Below are 23,993 nucleotides of genomic sequence, written 5' to 3' on the forward strand. Positions count from 1 at the left end.
GCTGGCCTTTTTCTTAGGAGTGGCTGCAGTGTTTGAGTAAAATTTTAGAGGAGGCTAAGACATACACATGGCACAGATGATCAGAGCTTTGTCATTGGCGTAAGTGGTTGAAAAGAGGATCTTTAGTTGGAGAACGGATCCATTTGCAAGTTTGTAGATGTCTTTTAATGGTTATTGCTGATAAATTGCAGGAATATTTCCCTTGATTAATTAAGCTTTTTTTCTTAGTGAAATATCTTCTAAGACCTGTAACTTTCTCAGATAAAGATCTATTATTTTTTTTTTAATTTAAGAGGTGTTTGTGTGATTTAAGCTGAGCTTTGGTTGTCCCTTACTGCTGTTTCAGTTCTGAGCCTGGATATTCATAAGAGAAGCATACCTATTGCCATATAAGTTTGAACAGCTCTTTTGTGCGGGACAGGAAGACCTACCTTTTATCACAGTGTATGAACATGCAGGAAAGTTACTCTGAGACAATTTCAGTTTGTTTCTTCTACTGGGAACACCCTTGTGCATGTTCATATGCTGGTATACCCAACAGAAAACACAAGATAGATCGCATTTTTTTCACTGAGCTATAAGTGACTTCACCTTTTTGTGAGTTAAAAACATGCATAGTTACCATGGAATAATTGATGCAACTTAGTTTACTCTGCAGTGAAGTATGTATATATCTATTGTATCTCTGAAAAACTTGCTTCTGAATATAGTAGCATCAAGAAGTTATGGAATAAATATGGGACATCTAAGTTTCTCCTAAATCTCTGTTGGATGTTATTCATAGAGCTAAGGGCCATCAGTTCTGGATTTATTTTTGTAATGCCTTGAAGCAATGCGTACATGAGGATATACGCTTTTTATTCAGTTCTCGCTAATAAACTTGTATTTATCCTCATTACCTGCAAATGTCTAACCTGTCCAATAGCTGGTACGAATGCTTGAAAGAAAAAAATTAAAGAATCAGTTTCTATGTTCCTTTATACTGATGTAACTCAGTTAAATGAATATTCATGTAAGGCAAATACAAGAAAGAAGCAAATGAAGCCAAGACAATTGTATTTAAAATTTCAAAACTTCTTTTTTTTTTTCTTTTTCCTTTTGCAGTATTTGCCATCTCTTTTAGAAATCCCAACAAGAAAACATGAGTTATCAAAAAGTGGATGAATGGGTACCCTCTGGAGTCAGAGTTCAGCTGAGGAAAATGCCAAGATATGGAGAACAGGTATCGGTGGACATAAACGATACTGCTATGCAGAGAAGAGAGTTGGGAGTAGTCAAAGCTCACATAAATAGATAAAGTTTGAAAATTAAATGGGCTCCTTTGGGCAGAAAATCTTTGAAAACTGTAGATGTAAACAAAGTCATTATGTAAGTATTGATCTGAATCACCTTCCCTGGAGGTGTTTAAGGGACGGGTGGATGAGGTGCAGAGGGGTATGGTTTAGGGAGTGTTAGGAATGGTTGGACTCGATGACCCAGTGGGTCCCTTCCAACCTGGTGATTCTATGATTCTATGAATCTCAAAGTAAAAGTGATCTGCATAGAATTCAGGTGGAGGGCCTCCCAGTAAGTTCAAAGTAAGGCTTAATGAAATTGTACTTTGATGGTAAATCTTTGGCATTTTTCTGGCTAACAGTATTTTAGGAGCTGTATGAAATTTAAATAAAATCATTGCAAAGGATCAGTATGAATTGTGAAATTATTTTGCAACACTGAAAAGCAGGTATGAAAAACATGGCTGAGTTATGCTAAGACAGGCATTACCCAGCATTTTGTGGATTTTTTGATTTAAATAAAAAGAAATTATACTTTTTTGGAGGGGTAAGTGAAAATGAACTCAGTTCTGTAAATAAATTTGAATATGAGATATATTGTTTGGAACAAGTAATAAAATTAAAACGAAAAGATTTTATTTGGAAACATTAGAAATGTTCAGCATTTTTTGAAACTTCCTACTTTTTAATCTTTTCAGCAGGCACACGTCTTTTTTATCAAGTCACTGTCCAGTGAGTGTTTTTTTTCTAAATTGATTAAAGTCTGAACCAGCCTGAACTTTACAGCTAAAGCCATGAATCTTGATGATATGAGCTCTATTTTCTGTATCTAAAGACATTTGCAGTTTTGGGTGATTGGCATATGATGGTCAGGTACATTGCTAATAAAAATGGTGTAAAAACTTCACTACTTTTTTAGAGCTGTTATTCATACTCTAAAGTACAGATCTGTGCATTTACATTGAAAAGCAATGGCCTATATCTTGTACTCAGTCAATAATCTAAAACAACTTTCTGGTCTATGGTCTTTAAAACTTATTTATTTTTAAACTGCAGTGGGACAAAATATCTGTTATCATCCTCTTAACTCATTCTCTGTTCTCTTTAACTGTTTTTTGTCAGTGCTGTTGTGATATCAAATGAGTGAGAGCTCAATGATATGTAATAATATACTGGTGATAAAGTCATTGAGAGTAGGAAGTGCCAGGTTATTTGATTTCTTGCAGTACTTTATGTCAGAACTGTCATTTGAAGGTCTAAGGGATATTCGTTTTCCATTGGATGCTCCTATTTGTTTCCTGTGGGATACCTATTTGGTTTTTTAATCCATTTGCATCTGTTATAAAGTGATTATGTATTTAGGGCCTGATTCATGTCAGACTAAACCAGCAGTTGTTCTAAAGGTGTCATTGACACCCTGCCAATGTTGAACTGGCATGTGGGAAGAGTACCAAAAAACTCCGTTAGCTACAGTAGGTAGGTACAGTGAATGACCTGCTGGATTTTGTTATTGAAGAACCTCAGGCTTTTGTATTGGCTTTGTAACCATCTTATGTGTTTGGAAAACCCTTTTTTGTCTCATAGTTAGCTATTCTAATTAAAGGTAGAGATAGCAATACAGAATGTATCTCCTATGTATTTTCTCTCATGTCCACTTGTTTAGATCCCTCTACTGTACAAACATAGGGAGATGCTCTTATAAGGCAGATTTACCTTAAGTTGACCATTAGCATTTCCCAAGGTGGTTTGTGTCCTTTGTTGTGTGATAGGAGAGATATTGATCAACTGCCGGGTAAGTTAAATGGTCACAGCTTAATCATGTAAACTTATGCTTTCCTGGGGGTTGTGTGGTCTTCTGCTGGAGTCAGTGCTGCAATATTTCTCTGCTCTTGACAGCATCCTGATTTCTGCTAGTCTTCCAGTTGATTTTCCTAAGCTTTGTACTATAGAGCAGTACACAGTTATGGAATTCTGAAGAGATTTTGTTGCTGTATTTTTTTCTTGCTGCTGTAATTTCTGTAGCTTCTACAGGCTTGCCCTTCACCTATTTTGTTAGGTTTTCTGGGAAAAGCTAACAAAAAGAGAACCCTCCTACTCTTAAGCGTGTTATCTACACAGATGATCTATCTGTAGATTTCTGAGGAAAAGTCAAATGGCAAATGTCAGCTTCTCAGTCCAGAGAAATTACCCCACATTACCTTGACGACGCTAATAGTTTACAATGTTCATGGTCTGTAATGTGCTGTTTGCCTTAAAGAACTTTGACAGATTTGCTGAACTTAACGTGTGCTCAGCTAAGAAATGATCTTTCTTCACTACATCACTTGCCATTTGAATAGGTCACATTTTGATGAGGTATGTTTGATTTGCTGACTGTGAAACTGCTGTATAAGTCTTCCTTTATGCTTACATACTTCTCAAAAGATCCACTGTATTATTCTGAGAGCAAAGGCCTAATTATTTGCTGCTGAAATCCATGTAAGAACACTTCTCTGCATTTCTGAAGGCCTTCGATGAGATCTGCCTCAGTAAGTTTAACTCCAAAATGAACAATGCAACACAAGGTGATTTCATTCCGAGTTCTTCTTGAACTGGAATCTGGCTTTGTGATATGACAAAAACATGAAAGTAGAGTGCCTGAGGGAGGTCTTCAGCACCTTTTTTTATGGTTTTGCTGTCACAGCTGAGGAAGTGAAGATCTAGTTGATGCATTAGCTTGTTTGGCTGCATTATATCCAGGTCTGGAGCTGAGTACTTGTTGATATCATCACTATCAGGTTGAGTTTTACAGGTACTTCTTGATCTCTCAAACACAGACCTTGTAAGAGATTGCTTCTGAAACTGATTCTTCTTACAATGTTGTGTCTTCTAATTACATATTGGAAGAAATAATATTTATAAGGAAAAACACTGCTCATGATGGATGAAGATTGCTAATGTCTGCTGAGTAGTATCACGGTGATAGTATTTGTAGGGATGCAAGCTAAAAATGTCCTTTGTAAGTCTTGGACTGCAGAATGATCTGGGTTTTCTGCAGAATTTGGGTGTGTTTTACAACTGCCTTTAGGCAGTAGGTGTTGGTTATAACTGGGCCTCCCTGGTTAGCTAGGACTGCTGATAAATGATTGAAAGTGGCTTGGTGAGCAGTCCCGCTGTCTCAGTACCTTTGGGTGGATCCCATCTGCCCCACTGACTTGTGTGTATCTAGAGTGGTATAGCAGGTGGTAACTATTTCCTCTTGGATTATAAGGAGGTCCATTCTGCTCCCCACCCCTGCCTTCCAGCTAAGGGGGCTGAGTACCCAGAGAACAACTGGTCCTTCTCTGAAGGACTGAGCTGAAGAAGGCATTAAGTACCTCAGCCTTTTCATCACCCTTTGACACTTTCCCCTTGCACTCAATAAAGGATGGGGATTCTCCTTAGCCCTCCTTTTGCTGCTAATGTATGTATAGAATAATTTTTAATTGTCTTTTACAGCAGTAGCCAGATGAAGTTCTAGTTGGGCTTTGACCCTTCATATTTATTCCCTGCATAACCTCACAATTCTTGTAGGCCTCCTGAGTTGTCGGTCCCTTCTTCTGAAGGTCATAAACTCTCCTTTTTTTCCTAAGTTCCATCCAAAGCTCCCTGTTCAGCCAGGCTGGTCTTCCCTGCCAGCTCATCTTTCAGTACATGGGGACGGCCTACCCTTGCACCTTTAAGACTTCCTTCCTTATAGGATATTTTGTTTGCCTCCTGGTTGAGTGTAACAGACTCCTACCATAGTATCTGCCTTGTTGGCCTTCCCCATGATTTCTACCCATAAACACTCAACCCTATTGTCACCGTTGTTAAGCTCTAGACAGTCAAAACACTCCCTAACACACAGGGCTATTGCACCGCCTCTCCTTCCTTGCCTAACCCTTCTGAAGAGTTTAAAGCCATCCATTGCAGCATTCCAGTTATCTGAGTCATCCCACCATGTTTCTGTGATGACAACTATATCATTGTTTCCTGCTGCACGATGATTTCCAGCTCCTCATGTTTATTGCCCTATGCTGTTTGCATTGGTGTAGGTGCACATCAGCTGTACTGATAAGGCTGCCATCTTTTTAGGGGGTGAAGCCCTAATTCCTAATTACTTCCAGTTGTTTGAAGCTGTTGTGACATCACTAAACTGCAGAGAGGTTCGTTTTATGTTTGCCATTTTGAAGGTTATCTTGGCTGGATGCCACCGTGGTGTGAATGTGTATGAGCAAAAATATCATGGCACGAACATACTGCAAGTATGAATATTTTAATGCTCAAGGAAAGGTTAATGAAGAAGATAATGAAAAAGTTCTGCAACAGAGAGGAAACTGTTTCCCTGAGTTGATATCTGAATTCCATGCACAGCTCTTCCACTATACCTTCGGCTGTCATCCAACTGGCAAAGCTACTTGTGAATCATAGTTCTTTGGTTTTGAAACACATATAAAACCCATATCCAAACTTTTGTATATGCAAACAGAGTAGCTGAACATATCAGCCCCATTGTCTGAGCATCTGACAATGCCCATGAAGTATCCTATGGAGTAATACTATTCTATTCCACCTTGTTTGGATCTATGAAGGGGAGTTTTCTTAAACTGGGACTTCAGCCATCAGTGATTATGTTTGAGAAATGGTAACAGATATTCTATTTATCACTTGTGGTACTTGCCCATATGCCATGTGTTGGGTGTCAGGTGGGAGCATCCTTACTTATCTGTATCACAGGAAGAAATACTGAGAATTTCAACCTGGCTGCATTCAGAACCCACTGAGTACATTCATTTGGCCAGAAGGCTTCCCGTTAAGTGGCATAAGGAAAGTCTCTTGCAATCTCTAAAGAATTTTCTTGCTTCAATCCCTGCTGATCCTGGGAATCTGAGATGGGAACTGTAACCAGATCTTTTTCTGGCTTTGCGCAGTTCTGCAATGATGCCTCCAGGGCTGCTAATGTATTATTATTCTGCCAAGCTTTTCACAAAGTAACATTTTCTTTCATAAATATACCAGCTGGTTTTAATGATAATTGTGAGATATTTGCAGAAAGCCAGGGTGGCAAAAATCTAACTTTTTTCATGAGTGGCAGCTGAATAGCTTTAAATCCAGCTGCTTAGAAATGAACCAGAAATGTCTAGATCTAGAAAAGAATCAGAACACTTTTATAGATAAATAAAGCACCTGATCTTCCTTTCCTCTTTCTTCCATGGCACCCCTAATGATCTAATATTTACTATACCAGGTGGGCCATCCCTGCGAGCTATTGGGTGAATTATTTATCCACATGTCCTTTCACAGTTCTGAACCCGTGTCATCTTTGGCACTTATATAGTCTTGATAATGTCAGGTTATATGCTCTCTCCTGTTGGAATGTTTTATTACATATCAGTCTAGCACTTCTGTAGTCACCAGGAGTATCTGTAACCTTGGTGAGAGGCCACTTAGCTGTTCCTTGATAAAGAATTAATAAATAACACATCAAGGACTAGCATCTTGCTTTACCCTGTTGCATTATATAGGGAAAACTTTAAACGTAGCAAACATTAATTCATGGATGACTGTTGGGCTTATTATTGGTGTTGATTTCCACAATTGTTCTGCATCTGAGTGACTGGAATATTTCCATCCTGAAAATGACTGTTTGTTTTCATTTCTTCTGTGTTTCTGCCACTGTTCACCATTCTTTCCTAACAAAGCTATCCCCCAGCTTTCTTTTTCATGGTTCAGATCACATAAAGGTGATGACATTCAAGAGAAACATAATGCATTTGCTTATTTTTTAGTTTACCGAATACTTCTACCAACAACTGAAGGTGCATAGATTTCAGTAAGTGAAAAAGAGAACGGAAAATATTGAGCATATCAGGAACAGCATTACAGCAACGGAGCTAGTAGGATACCCTCACAAATGTGCTGACAAAAGGGCTGGTTTAAGTGCTGCACTATTTGTGCTGCCACAAGCCATGCTGCCTGTGGGGTTGGGGCCTCCATAAACTCTGCAGGCAAATGCTCCAAGTGCAAGGGCAAGCTACAGCTGCCTATTGCAGTGACTTGCAGCTGCATCCGTTGATTTCTTAGTACACAAATGAGAGATGACATCAGATGAGCTTTGTGCTAGAGACTTGATTAAATTGGATGCTGCACCAGACAGAAAGAATTACAATGATGTTAGCAGTTCTAAGAAAACATGTAGCACAAAACATTGGGTTGTACCTGTGTCACCTGAACCTGACGGCATTGCTCTGTGAGAAAAACCTTTGATGGTAAAGACTCTGGTCTGTTTACGTCAAGATTGCGGTTCTTTAAAACCTGGGTTTGGTCCTGCATACATTTGGGTAGAGCAATATGACTGACTTCTAATATTTCAGATACTACACTGATTTAGCTCCTTATTACATATGCACAATACACCAAGTGCACGTTCCTTTCTAGGTATTGTAAATTAGCCACAGTATATGAATCTCAGCATGTAATATGATAGCATTTTATTCATGTTGGAAGTAATGATTGTATTATGTATTTCATGCCCAAAGAGAAATAGCATGACTTCAGGCAACAGAAATTAACAGTATGAAACATTATTGTTTGTGGTGTTGTTGATGTTTTAATTGCCGATCATTAATCTAAGTTCTTCAGCTCCGGTGTTGGTGGAATTATAATTAGTCCAGTGTGTTTTGCTGAACTGTAGAAAACAATCAGTCTGCCACTAATGATAGGGCATGTGGGACTCCAAAACTGAGTATCAAGTCAGTATTTCTCTTCCACAGTACATATTTTTTTATATTGATATTTCTGGAGAAAATTGCACTTATCAGAAGAATAAATTAAACTAAAGAAAACTTACAGAACTTGATAAACAATTTCAAAGAAAATCTTGCGTATTTTTTATTTCCATTTAGATGGTAATTACATAATTATGTAATTACTATATCACGGTACAGTGGAAGAAAATTTTCGGCATGCAAAAAACCCCAAAATGTCACCATATTATGTTCTTTTACATCTGTGCAAAAGGAACTGAAGAACTGCAATTGAGTTGAATGGTTGTATAATTGTTCAATATGGCAGATGTTTCACTAAATATCTAAGGATTATAGAGCAGCTTCTATGATTTTGCATTTTCTGCAATGGCTGTTTGTATGACATATGTATGTATGTATGTATGTGTAAGGTATGACTGTAAACTTCCAAAAATGAGATGATATCATTCCAAGTATGGAAGACCCTTATTTCAGTTTCTTTCAGTTCAGCTGAAATCAACTGGTAATAAGTTTTAGTTAAAAAAAAAGAAGAGCCCTTCAGAAATAACTGATGAGTCACTTGTTCCTTATGTCCCACAGAGGGTTTTGCACACTATAACCACATTGGCTTCGAATCATTTGGGTCACACTGCTATATTCCACTTCTAAAGCATTTTATGTTCCACTTCTAAAGCATCTGTAATCTGATCTGTCTGTAGGTGAAGTCAGTGAGATACCACCACTTACTTGTAGTAGATAAAGGATTGAATCATTCTTTTAATGAGGCAAGCACCAGTTCTCATTTGGCATAAATCAGTGTTTAACAAATTTATAGAATCATAGAATAGTTTGGGTTGGAAGGGACCTTAAAGATCATCCAGTTCCAACCCTCCACTGGCTCAGGCTGCCCAAGGTCCCATCCAACCTGGCCTTGAACTCCTCCAGGGATGGGGCAGCCACAGCCTCCCCGGGCAACCTGGGCCAGGGTGTCACCACCCTCGTCATGAAGAAATTCCTCTTTATATCTGGTCTGAATCTGCCCCTCTCCAGTTCACAGCCATTCCCCCTCATCCTGTCACTACAAGCCTTTGTAAACAGTCCCTCCTCAGCTTTCTTGTAGCCCCTTCAGGTACTGGAAGGTCACTATAAGGTGTCCTCGGAGCCTTCTCTTCTTCAGGTTGAACAACCCAGGTCTCTCAACCTGTCCTTGTATGGGAGGTGCTTATCCTGGCTAAGAATCCATCCCATTCTGTTTAAAGAATAAACTCTTTTCCTAGTTAGCACTGATTCTGATTCTGTAAAATTCCTTTAACCTACTTTCTTCACAAAGTGAAAAAACGATAGATTTGTATTCAGGTTTAGCGCAGAAGTAAAGAGGTATTTATTCAGAAATTATTTGATATAATTCTAAAACCAGATGTTGTTTCCACACTAATCTCTGTAATCTATGATGACATTCCTGTTGCCAGCAGACAGCTGAATGTCAAGCTCTTAATGACTGAATTTTCAACGTGGCTCTATTTCAGTTCAGTATCAGATACAGTGGTACAGCAAAATCATGAAACTTTCATGGCTGAAGGAAGCGCACATCTTGTTATAGCTGTAGTGGTGACCAAAATTTTGCATTGAAAGTTACTTCCTTTTGACAAATCAGTCTAACTGTGCTAACGTTGATGTATGATGAATAACCTGCATGTGTACGAAATTAAGAAATAGATAGTTTAAATTCTGGAACCTACTTTTATAACATAGTTTAACTGCCAGCACTAAATGTGTTAGTTTATGATGAGCACCTAGTTCTAAAGCAGCTTGTGGTACCATAGTCTAAATGGTGGCATCTTCTTGGCTAGTGGAACATATCCAACTTTTAAACCTATACTAAAACAAAGACAGGCCGATACATCCATTCACAAAGAGATGTAATTAATAATAATGATAATGTATCATAATGATTTCAAACATTCCTAGAATATGGTAAATTTTAGAAATAACATTTATCTTGGCTTTTCTCTGTTGCCCAGCAATGAAAGGTTTATAGCTGAAGTAAGATGCGATGAATGAATTCAATGAATACTTTACAAATCCTTCAAAAGAAAGGAAGAGAATGTCTTCCACTTCAGAACCAGCTGTGTGATGAATTTGTAATACTGACAACCCAGAGAAACTCCCAGAAGGGATTTTGTTACAGACAAAGAATCTTACGTGGGAATTTGTTCAGACAAATTCTGATGCATTCCAGTTTAAAGCGTCAAGAGTTGAGAATGAATAGCTTTGGCTACCATGTGACGTAGGAGTTGTAAAAAGTTGCCCACTCTTGGTGCTAATCCTTCCCAACTGCAAAGCACATCGAGACTGGGTAGCTCTTAAAATGAAAATTCATGTTGGAACAAACCTTGACAGATGTATGACTTTTGCTGGTATTGTTAAGACAACACTCATTTCGTTGGTTCAGTCAGTAGTATCATGCTGATTGTAGGTCCTACAGAAGAGCTACATGACTTAATCAGTCTTTCTTTCATCATCAAGTACATTTGTTGTGTTCGTGTGAGATTACCCACCTCCCCGACTGCTGAGCGGTGGCATTTCTTGGCAGAATGTGCCATTGCTTTTAATAAGATATACTTCCAAGCATTTTGCCATGCTGCACCAAACTGCACTCTAAAGCACTCCCTTCACTTTAATTGCTTTACTTTTCATTCTTTACATCTTATCATGGAATTATTAAAGGCAACCAGCCTAAAGGCAGCCAGGCTTTCATGCCTGCCTGAAGGTGGAGTACAACAATGCTGGTGATAAAATGACTAAAGATTCAGAATGAGAAACAACCTGAATGGAGAAAGGGTGGGAGGGAAGCAGGAAAATGAGCAAAGAAGAGATGAAAGAAGAGCACTGTGGAGAAAAAAATATTTTTTAATTACACTACGAACTTTCTCTTGTAAGTCTTGGATCTCGCCCTAATTAAAGTAATTGGCATGTAGCAGTGTGATACAGATGGAATTCAGACACATTCTGTACTGGGCTTAAAGAGGGTTTAAATTTGCATTTGCTAGCTAGCTTGGAAAAGAGTTGAGTTGTTTTGTTGGGTGTTTTTTCTCTTTCATTGTGTGCAAAAGGAAGAGTGGGATTACATGGCTGTGATAAAGAGAAGGCACATGAATGCAAATATCTGTGTTCCTCTTTAGGGTCAACTGCCTGAATGCTTATGCTCACCTGGCATTCATAAGGAGTTTGAGCTCCTGCAGGCATGTTCCTATGATAAATTCGTAGTACATCTTAGAGACCATTTAGTTGTTTGGAGGAGATATTTTCTGGTCTGGAAGCAGACAGGAACTATAACCATTGGGGTCTAATCTAAATCCTTTTAAAATGACTGGACTGACACATAAATGGAATTCTTATTTAGAACTTCAGAGCGCTGGGCACATTTTCTGAGGGCTTGTTGCTCCTTAATTCTCTTGTTTAGTCTGAGGATCACGGTGAGTGAGCCACCTGGAAACCATGAGGATGTATGGAAAACTTATACTTTCTGCTCCCCCCCACCAAATTTCAGTCCTCTTGGCTGCTTCATGTGTCAGCGTGCTGCAATTGCATGTGAAGAGCATGCAACCTGGCATGTGTCAGTGCTGGAACACGCAATGATTACTCTACAGTATTAGTTTGAATGTCTTTCTGGCATTTATATAGATGTCATTGAAATGCCACTGATTAGGAGGCTATTGTGCTTTTGAGTGTAAGTTTTATAACACACTCTTAAGTTTTAAGGTTCGGATTTTCTGTATGTACCAGTGGAAGAGCTCAGAACTGATGGGTATCTTGAACAATGTTATTGAGGGGATTTTGTGCTCTAGTAACAAGCGCCTGTTTTCTGCAAAGCAGTATGTCTGTCTGTGCTTGCATGGCACTTGTGTCCCAAAGTTTTCTCTGTGATTGCTGCAGTCTGCCTAAATCGGTCAAAGAAGGACATTGTGTTGTTAATTGATGAAAAAGGTGTTTGAAGGCCTTCCTCTGCCCTCAATGTTTTTTGATTTATCTTCAGTTCCTATGGGGTAATTAATATTCCAGTGGCACACGTATACTCGGGTCATCTCTGCTCACGGGTTAAACACAAAAATTGTGATTAAACCACTGGAGAGTTTCCTGGTAAAAGAGGATCATTATCTCATAGGTGACAGTATCCTTTTTTTCACCTTTATTAGAGTTAACAGTTGGAACAATACATTGAATCCTTGGAAACGGTACTGCGTTTAAATATGGGTATGCTACTTAATTTCATCCTATCACCCAAGTAAGGGTATGAAATTCCAGGAACTGCACCATTGTCTCCTTCCCTTGTCAGCTCTTCTGTCTCTGCAAGCAAAGAGAACCTTAGCTTTCTCTTCTTCCACTGAATCAGTATCAGTCTGTTTTTCTCTGAATCTGTTAGGAGATCAAAGGTAGGGGTCACTGGATGGGACAGCTGCCCAGCAATGGAGAAGAAGCACTGTAGCTTGGCTTTCCTCTGCTCAGTGACCTATCTGCCAGAGGTAACGTCAGAAAACTTGACACGACTGTAAATGTACAAAGTCAGAAGAGGGCCTTACTTTGGAGTGCTTGAAAAAAGGGCTCAGCTCTCAACCACTTCTTGTTGGGAGTGGTAACTCTGCTGGAACCTAGTGCAGCTAACCAGATGCTCTAGTTAAAACCATGCTAGTTTAACAAGCTCCAAACTGATTAAAAGGCAGAAGACTATGCGTAAATCCTTATAAAGCTTATTGTCTCAGATACTATTCTTTATTAAATATTTTCTGTTGTGGTGGAATAGAACCAGTGGTGATTAGCAGTGGAGATCACAAAGGCTCTGCATAATTGAACATATTCTGTAGGTCTAACTATTTATTGGAACTACAGATAGGCCTAAACTTAATTGGAATCAGAGAGACACAGACTCAGGTATGCTTTTAAATCTTTTTCCGGGCTGGAGCTGTCTGCACAACTGAAGTTTTCCTTCTGGTCATGCTGCACAGATTTTTGTAATTGCCTTAAAGGCATCCTGGGTTGGCGCAGAAAATTGTTTTATTTTAAAATGCTTGAGCTGGGTTGACTAACTGTTACTGGAATGTTCTGTGTAACTACAGGAAGCAGTTATGGAGCAATTTGTGATATGTAATTGCTTTGTGCCTTTGCTTGGACATCTTCAGGTGTAAGTGAAGCCATGCTGTTTAAAAGACACCATCTCTTAATATGTGCAAAGTGAGTGCGTAATATTTTGTTGGGTAGGTTTGCTAGATTTGGGGTATTTTTGTTTTGTTTTACTGTTTTTTGAATATGCTGTTCGTATGGCACTCAGAGTTCTGAATCTAAGCAAGAAGCTGTGAGACCTTCCCTGGAGGTGTTTAAGGAACGGGTTGATGAAGTGCTTAGGGACATGGTTTAAGGGAGTGTTAGGAATGGTTGGACTCAATGATCCAGTGAGTCCTTTCCAACCTGGTGATTCTATGATGATTCTATGATTAATAGACAGTGCTCTCTGTGCTTAAAGCTGCATTTCCTGTCATCCTTTTGTGTATCTGACAGATCTGGTATTTTATGGAAGAAAAAGTTATAATTTTGTTTTTGAAGTTAGGAAAATAAATCCAATGAATCCTACTAAGAGGCAGTCTCATGCTGGTGTCATTAATGGTTTGCCCTGAGAAACTGGCAAATTGATAAATTAAGCTTTCCCTCTGTGATAGCCTTTCACACACTCGAGACTCAGTCCTGCTTTAGTCTTCAGCAGCATTAAATCAATCTGCTGTAGGAATACTTCACCTTCCAAGCTAGCTACAGTTCACTGTGTTTAGCTCTAAGTCAATCTTCTGGCCGTAATAAGAGGCTTAATTTTTTTATTTATGTTGAAATGCATCCCTAATTGAGATGTCTGTGCTGGCTCGAGCCTCTCTTCTTGAAAACCAATTAATACATATCACACTAGAACACAGTCTTTTTAGTAAGTCTCAATTAAGGAAGATATAATGAGGCCAAACTAGGTGAAGCTTTTAGTGTGTGTTATGTACAGTAGATCTTGAATGATGGATGCAAAGTCAAATCTCGCTTTGAACCTGCTTTCATCTAGTAATGGTAATAAAAAATCTGGTATAGTCCCTGTACTTACAAGAAGCTCATAAATAATAATAAAAAAAATCCTAAGCAAACTAAAACACCATTCCAGAAGTAAGGGGTGGATTTTAGTTATGTCCATGGGAAACTGATGGTTTTGTTTCAAACTTCTTTATAAAGGCTGATAGCTTGTTTCATTACTTATTACAAGACACTACTGAATCATTACTCGCATCTCTCTTTTGTTTTTAATCTCTGCTATCTGCAAAGAATTCTGTAACAATTGCTTAACCAAATTGTCTTCATAGAAATACCAAGAGGTAGTGTAGTTTCTCAGCATTGCATGCACTATTTTGTTTCAGTTTTTCAGGATTCCATGTGGTAAGTTGCTTTAATAATGTGGTGATCGATACCTATGATACTGTTTATCACCGTGTGGTGTTATACCCACGGAACTGAGATGCTAATGGGAAATCTCTATTGTGGGAGCACAGCAGTAACAGGTGGTACTGACTGCTCTTAGTAGTCTATTGGCCAGACTGTTTATAATGTCAGTAATGTTTCTAGGCAGAATATGGCTGAATTAAGCACAGGTTTATGTATTATAACCTGGTTTACAGTATATGCATCATCAATGCAGACTATAATTGAGTAGAATAAGAAAGATGATGAAAAACTTAAAGAAAGAAGATAGGGTAGAAGGAAAATTGCATAGGTCATCCTTACAAAAAAGAATCTTAAATTTTGTAATTGTTGTGGACTCAATGAATCTGACAACATCTTTCATATTAAATACAGGGCTCAATTGTTCAGCTTTTTGCTACTCTTGTTCTGTCATATTTATGAAGGGACCTTTTGTTCCCCTATACTGTTGCCTAGTACTATTATTCTAAATACATAAAATCTAAAGCACCTGGCAGAATGCCTTCATCTTTATTGATAAATACAAAGCATAGAACCAGTAGCTCATAACCAGAATAACAGTAGTTGTGACAGGTGGTAATGCCAGGGAAATTTGAGTATTGAGATGAATCTTTTTATTTCAGTATGTGTGTGGCTCTCAGATTTTGTCTTGGCACAAGTTTTCTCAGTCTGGCTCTCCATGCTAATGTAGAATGTCAATTTAGTCATATATTCAAATATTTGCAGCATCCCAATTCCAACAGGAAAAACCAAAGTCACATTCTAGCCTCTTAAACTTAATAGATTAATAATAACTGGCTTGCCTCAATAAAGGAAAACATTTGAGAAACTTATGTCAGATCTCCCTCCACCTTCATCTTTGCCATCATTCATTGCTGCTTCTAACTTTTTCTCTGAGGCTGTGCCTTCAATTTATATTTGTTTGTTAAGCTTGTTAATTTCTTCTTTTAATTCATCATCTTCTTGCCTTCCTATGAATTCTTTAGCCTTTTAGAAGCCATTCACACACAAAAGGTTGCTCTTTTATGTTGGTACCATGAGCTCTGTGCCAATCAAAGTTGGCAACAATTGGCCATTAGTTTTCTTTGTTTAATACCCAAATTTCACATTGCTTGTATGCTTCTCTCTTCTGGCTCACTTCATTAGGTTTTTTGTCTTTGTGCATCTAGTTGTGGTTAGAGAACATATGTATTCTATAGCTTTTACAGGTTCTCAAAGTGTTAATTATATAATATATTCAAGATGCCATTCAGTTTCCAAGGCACAGAGTTTGACTTTTATTTTAGGAAGTAAAATCCCCAGATTTCATCTGCAGTGTAGTAAAATGCTTAGGAAAATTCCATTAATAATTCCATGTCTTACAAGCTGGTGAATGCTGAGTAAAGTACGAGAGAGGGAAGGAAGGAGTTGTGCTGGTGTGCTGCTAGGATATCAGAAAGACTTTTCCACAAATATATGGGCAGGGAAGTAAATATTTCAGGGAAAATGGATCAAAGTTGATGTCTCCCTTTTCTTTTCCATTTTACAAACGAATGAGTGGGCTTCATTTCATGCTGAATGTTGCTTTCAAAACAGCCTTCCATGAGGGCTGTAGCTCCTATCATGAATGAGTTTCAAAATTCAGTTTTTGGTTTTTCTGGCATCAACTAAATTTCTAGGTCAGTGTATGAACATACTCGTCTGTGTGCTGATGCTGATATGCACATACACATCCATGTGAAGGTGACCTCTATCCGTTCATAAAAATTTTGGTTTTGGAAGGCTCTAACTCCAAATCGTACGCTGTTCACTGATCCAACCCTCAAGCCCTTTGTAATCTGCTGAATTTTGAAAAATTGGGAGAGTGTTTGATTTTAGATTACACTGTTAAATGTAAAGTTGCTCTCAGAGAGATGTGAAAGCACCTGGTCATTCTACCATCATGCTTCCAGTTGAACGCAGTCTATGCCAGTAGATATAGCTTGAAATAGGTCACAGAGGTGTGAACTGTTACGTTAATTGTACTAGTTATTTTCATAGTGATCCATACCCATGCAGTGCCAACTCATAAGAAGTCCTGTACATTAAACACATCTGTTTTCAGCTACTTGAGAGCTTGGAGTATGATTCTAGTTGGCCTATTCTCAGATTCAAATGCAGAGGAATTCAGATGTTGTCATATCCCAGAATAAGGCACAGGGAAGCTGAATAGGTAGGTTTTTCTTCTCTTCTTCCTGTCACCTAAGATTCTTCTTCTCTCATAAAGGAAGAGGTGTTGTTCTTGGCTATCTGACAAAGAACATGAACTCTATTTCTTTGAGGAAACTAGAGAAAAGGTGGGCTTACTTTTGAAGTAGGTATTTGAAATTGAAGTTGTGATAGAATTTTCAATAAGTTTTTCGATGTAATTACAAATCAAATAAAATAACACTCAATGGACATTGGGATATGCTTACACATAGATGTTTATCAGAATAATGAAGCCATTCTAAATTATCAGTTTACCAAGATGACTTTGTTCACCAGCATCTGGAAATAAGAGCCCCGGGAAATATTTGCTCAGCAAGTTTTATCTGTGTACAGCCAAATATAAATTGAAGGCACAGACTCAGAGAAAAAATGATAATGCAGCTTATTTATGCTGAAAATTACTTCATGAAACTGAAATTAAAATGAAAAACTTATATTGCTTTCTTTTCCTCTCCAAAGAAGTTCAGGGGTTCATAGGTTCACATTGTAGAACATTACTCAGGTTATATTACGTGTTATAGAACTGATTGAGGATAATATGACATCTATAATGGTGAAGGTTTAATGCCACCCATGGCAAGGACTGAATGTGATTTAAGTGAGTGAGGTAAGGGAGGGTTAACTTCTCTGTATTTTACTGCCTGCACACAACAGAATTGTTAATGCAAGCATGAGTTTAACACTGTGGAAGACAGCAAATGATCACTTAAAAGCTGCCTATTTTATTGCTCTGGGTTTACCAGGAGTTGAAGATCCAGATCTATTAAGTTATTTACTGATTCTGAACCTCACAATATAAATCCAGAGCATTGCGTTGCTGGAACTGGGGTTTTGGAGATCTTGGGAATATTTGTTAAATTTCATAAAAAAGAATAATTTTTTCCTGGGGCCGTGGTAGAAAGTTTCATTGTAGTTGGTCATGACATTTCTCACTGCAAGATGGATTCCCTTCCAGAAGTTTTTAACTTGTGCATATAGAAGACTTACTCTATTCCATTTAAAATATATCATAGTTTCCGCGTAGTCTTGGCAGAGCTCATGATTTCTTCTTATGGACAAATGATGGAATGATCCGTAACACCAGTCACTTGTCCCAAAGGGATTACTTCTCCAAAATCTGGTCTTTTTGAAGAAATGTAGTTAAACATCAGCTAAAGCGTTGAAGAAAGGGATGACATTGGCAGAAGTGTAAAGGGCCTGAGTCCTCCGGGGCACCTGGGTGCTAGGAAATCTTGAAAATAAGTTTCAAAGTGCTTATTTATATATTAGTTTATTGTTTTTTGCATACAGGATGCAGCAATAATTATGTTTTATTTTACTTCTTTGATAATAATGGTAGATTTTAGATAAAAAAAGACCTTCTGCTGTGAATCAGTGAAGTTACTGCCTCAAAAGTAGTGGAAGAGTTGGATCTTTGTTTCTTCTTAGTTGAAGAAAAAATAAAATCACATACAGTTGAAAAATTCTTTAGAAGATACTTAATGCAGATGGACAATGCTAACGAGGATTGCTGGACTGAAACTTGGATTTATGTAAATCTATTTTCAAGTACGTAACTTAACAATTGGATAACTTTTAACAATTAATAACTTTTAATTGGAGGGTACTATTTACATAATAATTAAATAAAAATATTAAGGAAAGTTCCAAACAAATTTAGTCAGTAGAGCTAAATGAATTCTGTTGATAAATATTTTAAAGGCTATAGAAAGAGTAGAAAAATTCATCACAGCTTTCTGACAATATGTTAATCTATTAAGCAAGATTTGTAAAGAAGCACCTTGACCAGGTTCCTGAGTTGTAGGTCTTTTGTCCTGCTTTACTATCGATTTTAGAAAATTTAATGAACCCAGGGTCCAATTTTATATTTTGTATATATATGTAATTTTATATTTTGTTATATGTATAATTTTATATTTTAAATTTTTATATATGTATATGTTTTATATTATTTACACATATTTATATTTACATTATATTTATGTTTATGCTTTATTTTTTATTAGAACTCTTGAAGACATATCACAAGATTATCAGTCATTTTCAGACAGGTGAACCCAGGCTGTCTGTCTTCAAAAGAGGTTATTCTAAATATTATTATGGAAGAGGGACACTTTCCAAGATGAAGTCTGTGACTGCAAAGAAAGAGGAAATAGGCATTTTTGAGTTCATCATGAAATAAACTTTTAGTTCTCGAGTATAGCTCTGTTAATTTGTTGGATTGAGCTTGACTATAGTCCCCAAACGAGGTCATTGGGCCTTCATCCAGCAAGGCACTTAAACGCATTTGTAACTTTAAATATGTGAGCGCCTGGATTCAGATCATGACCTTAAGTGTTTTGTTTGACTGAGGATCCATTGATTGCTTTTTGGCACAAATCTCATTCTTTCTTTAAATGAAGTCAGTCAAGGATTTAGAAGCCGTAGTTCACTTCCTTGTTCAGAGAACAATACTGCATATACTGCTCTGCTGATGGAGCTTTGGAAGGCTGAGCAAGACCTTTCTTATATTGAGGAAAACAGTATTGTACATAACTTCTGTTAATTAGTGGTTGTTCAGAAGATCCTTATGGTTCTCTCAGCTTGGCTTAGCCCCAAACAGCATCTCATCAAGAAGAATATAGTTATTTAAGGTTCTTATTTTCAGATTTAGTACAGCAGTTACTCATCCTTTGATGCTTCCTGAAGACTATGGATGTCAGTCAGGTTTTTTAAGTGTTTCTGGCTGCAGGTGTCAATAGTTTGTTTGATAACTGAGAACAGGAATTTATTTTGGGGCAGTGAATGGCTGTTTATAGTTGTAAAAATAATTGCAAGAATGGGCTGTTCTTTACAAGAGAATGCTGTCCTGCTTCAGCCACATTCCAGATTGTTTGAGGGGGCTATGGTGGTGAGTTTCCTCAGCTCGTACAGAGCAGAACTTCATGGAGATGAGGAGCTATCCCCTACGTTACAGGAAAGGTCATGTAGCCTTTCCTCTGTTCCAGAGCTCACCATAATGTTGAAATAGAAGTTTTCTTTCAGTCCCTGAGCTCCTCCAATGACCATCATGTCTCTTTTGGTGATTGTAGGAGGCATGACGTAGCTGCTCTATTTCTGAAGATCTGCCTGGCTTCCTTTTCTGGTATTCCCTCTTTTATTTTCCTTTAAACAGCTTTAGTTAATTACCTAAATAGCCCATGTGTATCAGATTAGAGAATTTGAGAATCTTTCCATATGGCAGAATGTCTGGGTTTGTTTTCCAGTAAGTTTAGACAGTTTTTCTCTGAATCCTTCATTTTCTGCAAAAAAACCCCCCATATTTTAAAATAGTCCTTTCCCACGTTAGGAGTCTTATTTTCAAGAATCCTACTAAATACAGAAAACCAAACTGAGTTTACATTATTGCTTTTTGTCACTTAGAAGTGCATTAGGTGTTAGGATTCCCCAGCTGCTGTGAGTATATCCTGCTTTGTATCCCTTTCCTGCCTGCTCAGCAGCCAGCATTGCCTTTTGCATAGGTGGGAGCTATTGGCAGCGATGATTACATTGCACACCAGCTGGGGTGCAAGACCCTTGTTATAGAGGCAGAGTTAAATGGAAGGATTCGTTTTTCCTTGCGGTATGCATTGCTGAAGAGGAAAGAAATATTTTTTTAGAGCTCTTTCTATATTGAGATAGATAGAGAAAAAGCAATACAGGACAAGTAAAGAACATTTTGCATCGGCAGGACATTAGAATACTTTGTGTGTGACTTAATAGATCTTTGCGAGTTTTACCATTTCTGGTTCTGAAGCTGAAAATCAAGAAAAGCGGTGTCCTCAAGTTTCATTAGGAAACTGATCTAATAATCCTATATATTTCCTGTGATTATTCCCATTTGACAAAATGAGGGAATTTGCACCTCTTGACAAAAGCTATTCATGGCTTCACAGGATTTGATCTCAGACACCAAGATGTCAAGGAAATGGCAGGATCTTTTGTGGGAAATGTGTCCTAGAGAAAACTTGGGAATGCTGTAATAGTCGATCTGTTACAGATTTCGTGATGATCTTTTCTGTTCATACAGGGAAGATGGTTTTATTGGATGGCTGAAGAATGATTATAAAGAAAGTTTCCCATAAGAGGGGCACATTTACCTCTTTAAAATTAAATACATCATTGATAGGTCTTGGCTGAATCAAAGCTGAAGGAACTTAGACCAGTGACTCTGCTTTCACACCTGAATACTTATGAAGCAAAATGTGTGAGGCTTCTGAAGCTTTATTCCTAATTTCTCCAGTCAGTGAACTGGTTTGCAGATAACTAAATTTTCTTCTCTCATTTTCTTCTCTCTCAAGATTATTTTTCTAAGATGTGGTAGCATCCTAACTGTACACCCACCCACCCTACTTTTTAGTGTATTTGGTTTTGTGTTTCAATTTATTTTTCATCTGTCTAGAAGTGTTGGCCAGAAGTGTTTCCTTGAGCAGGCAAATAGGAGGATACAGGACCTACAGAAGCTCTGCTCACTGAATACATTTGCCAAATGGCTCATAATAATATATTTGAAAGACAGGATGGTTAGGGATCAGTGCATTATTGGCCTGACTGGAGGCTTACACAGACAATAAATGCAAACTGTAAAGAATGTGAGGTAAAGGGCATTGGGACTTTATTATAGAATTTGATAAATTGTGTAAAATCGTGACTTTAACTCAGTATATTTCAGTCAGCAGCTCAGTCATGTTGGACTATCTAGATATTCACCTGCTTCGTTGGGCTGTTTTTACATGAATTGTGTAAATCTACCGCAGTTGAAGCAGACTGCATTTTGACTGTATGCAAGGAAAAACCTTTTCACTTTGAGGACATTCAAGCATTGTAACAGGTTGCATGGAAGACTGTATACTCCCAGATTGTGTGAATTCCTATGGATTTTCAAAACCTGACTGGAAAAAACCTGAGCAACCTGGTCTGAGCTCATAGTTGACCTGCTTTCAGGAGACTGAACTACATCCCTTTCCAGCCTGAAGAAACTTGGGGTTCTTATCACATAATCATAGAATCACTGGGTTGGAAAAGACCTCTTAGGTCTTCAAGTCCAACCATTCCTATCTGCCACTGAACCATGTCCTTGAATACCTCGTCTACCCATCTTTTAAATACATCCGGGGATGGTAACTCAACCTCTCTGGGCAGCCCCTGCTGGTGCCTGATGACCCTTTCTATGAAACACTTTTTCCTGATGTCCAGAATGTTTTGCTTATGCTCATTGTGAAGAAAATTCGTGAACATGGGTACTTTTCATGAAAAGTTTAAGGTCAAAGGAGTGGCTCTAAAATCTTGACAAGTGAAATAGGATTATCTGACTCTATGTAGAGAGCTTAACAAGTGCTTTTTCTTGAAATATGTTCTGCAATGCAGCCTATAAAATAATTGTTTAAGCACTAAGCCAGAAGACTTAGGTTAGGTTCTGATACTTAGAGGTGGGAAACATTTAAACTGAAGAGATTACTGAAGCTAAAATAATTACCTTTGGGTAGTGATACCTTAAGATACTCCAGAGGACTCCACTAGGCAAGCTAAAGTTCCCTGCAGTTGCTTGCTTCCGTTTGAACATAGACAGAATCCCTGCTCTGTGTGGGAAACTGGCTTTGGAGTGAGAGAAGAAAGAAATAAAAAAGAAACAAATTTGGTTTAACAAAGCATCATTGAATGATTTGATATTTATGAAAAACTGACTTTCATTTCTTTATTTTTTTGGCTGGGTATAGGGGTGGAATGTAATTGCAGACATATCAACAAGAGGTTGCCGGTTAGATTCTGGATACTAGAATCAGCTGTTCAGTCCCACTTCTGCACATCAAATTGAGAGTTAGGAGGGGGCAGTCAATGTCACAAACCAATCTTGGCTCTTATATAGAAGAAATGACAATGGAAAAAGTTTTTCCCTATACCCCCTACTTCTCTTCCCTTCACGCTCACTGCTGAGAGGTTTTTTTACAGCCTATCGTCATCGTAATCACATGGTTGAGCTTTACCCTTTATCGGGCACAGAGGAGGCAGGGCAGCCTTTTGAAATTTCTCAGCAGTCAGCAAGAATAAAATGGGCATCCTAGTGGCAGGAGTAATTTTCAGCTTCCTGACAACAATTGGCAGAATGCTGGGAAAAGCTATTAAAAATGAGATTTGATCACCTCAGTCTATTTTGGCCTGTATTTAATGAGACCTGTCAGCTAGAATTTACAATAAGTGGCTAATTGTTAATAATAGGCTTGTCTAAGACACTCTGTGACTTCAACAGATCTGCACAATACAACCCCACGTGCTCGCTAGGGTTTTCTTTATTGGGGTATCACAGGTCAACTTCTCACTGTAGCGAAGGAACAGGATGTGACAGAAACAAAGGCATTGTTAACTTTATACAAGTGTGTTTATGTTGTATTATTTAACATATTCGATGGATACATTACAACATATAAGTTAAGGATTAAAAATGAACATCTGGCCTCAATATAACAGTGACATTTCATCTCCATTCCTAATTGTGCTCAGGAGGAAGGTGACAGTTCTGTTGAGAAGGATGTTTGTGTGTAAGGCACCGTTGCAAAGTTGGGTTTTTTTTCTAGCCCTGGCCAAGTAACTAGATCTTTTTTTGCCTCAGTTTTATATCTGCGAAAGGAATGACACTTCTTTCCCTAACAGAAGTGAAGGGTATATAAACACTGAAGTGACTGAGGGATAGTCATAAGATCCTATAAAAAGTATTTACGACATAATGACTTAATACAAACAATCTAAACCTCATCTTCTTAATGTTTCGAATACTAATGTTTTTGAAGTCAGCTGTGTTGATGAAATTAAACTATGCTCAAACTCCAGAAAAAAACATTCCAGAACATTTTGTGCAAATACACCCTCTTCTGGGTCAGCAAATTTTTCAGGGAGGTGTGCTATCTGCCATTAAACTGATCGACATAGTTGAATAAAGCAGAAAACTTTAAGACATAAAAAACTTTTTGGGGATTTGAAACAAAGCATTGCCTAAATATCTCTGCCATCATATAAAAAAAAGTCTATTGTTTCTGGCTTTGCTTCTTGACAATCATTTTCCTCTCAAGAAAACAGAAACTGCATTTACAGATTATGTACTTCCCAATTTTCTTTATCACTTTTGTGGTTTCTGATCGAGCAAAACCTGGGAGACTGCTTTCCTTATAGGTTTTGAAAATGCATTCTGTGGGTCTCCTGTAGCTTCTATAATACTATACAATTTCAGGAATCT

Source organism: Cuculus canorus, chromosome 12 (assembly GCF_017976375.1).
Source record: "Cuculus canorus isolate bCucCan1 chromosome 12, bCucCan1.pri, whole genome shotgun sequence".
Classification (NCBI taxonomy): Eukaryota; Metazoa; Chordata; class Aves; order Cuculiformes; family Cuculidae; genus Cuculus; species Cuculus canorus.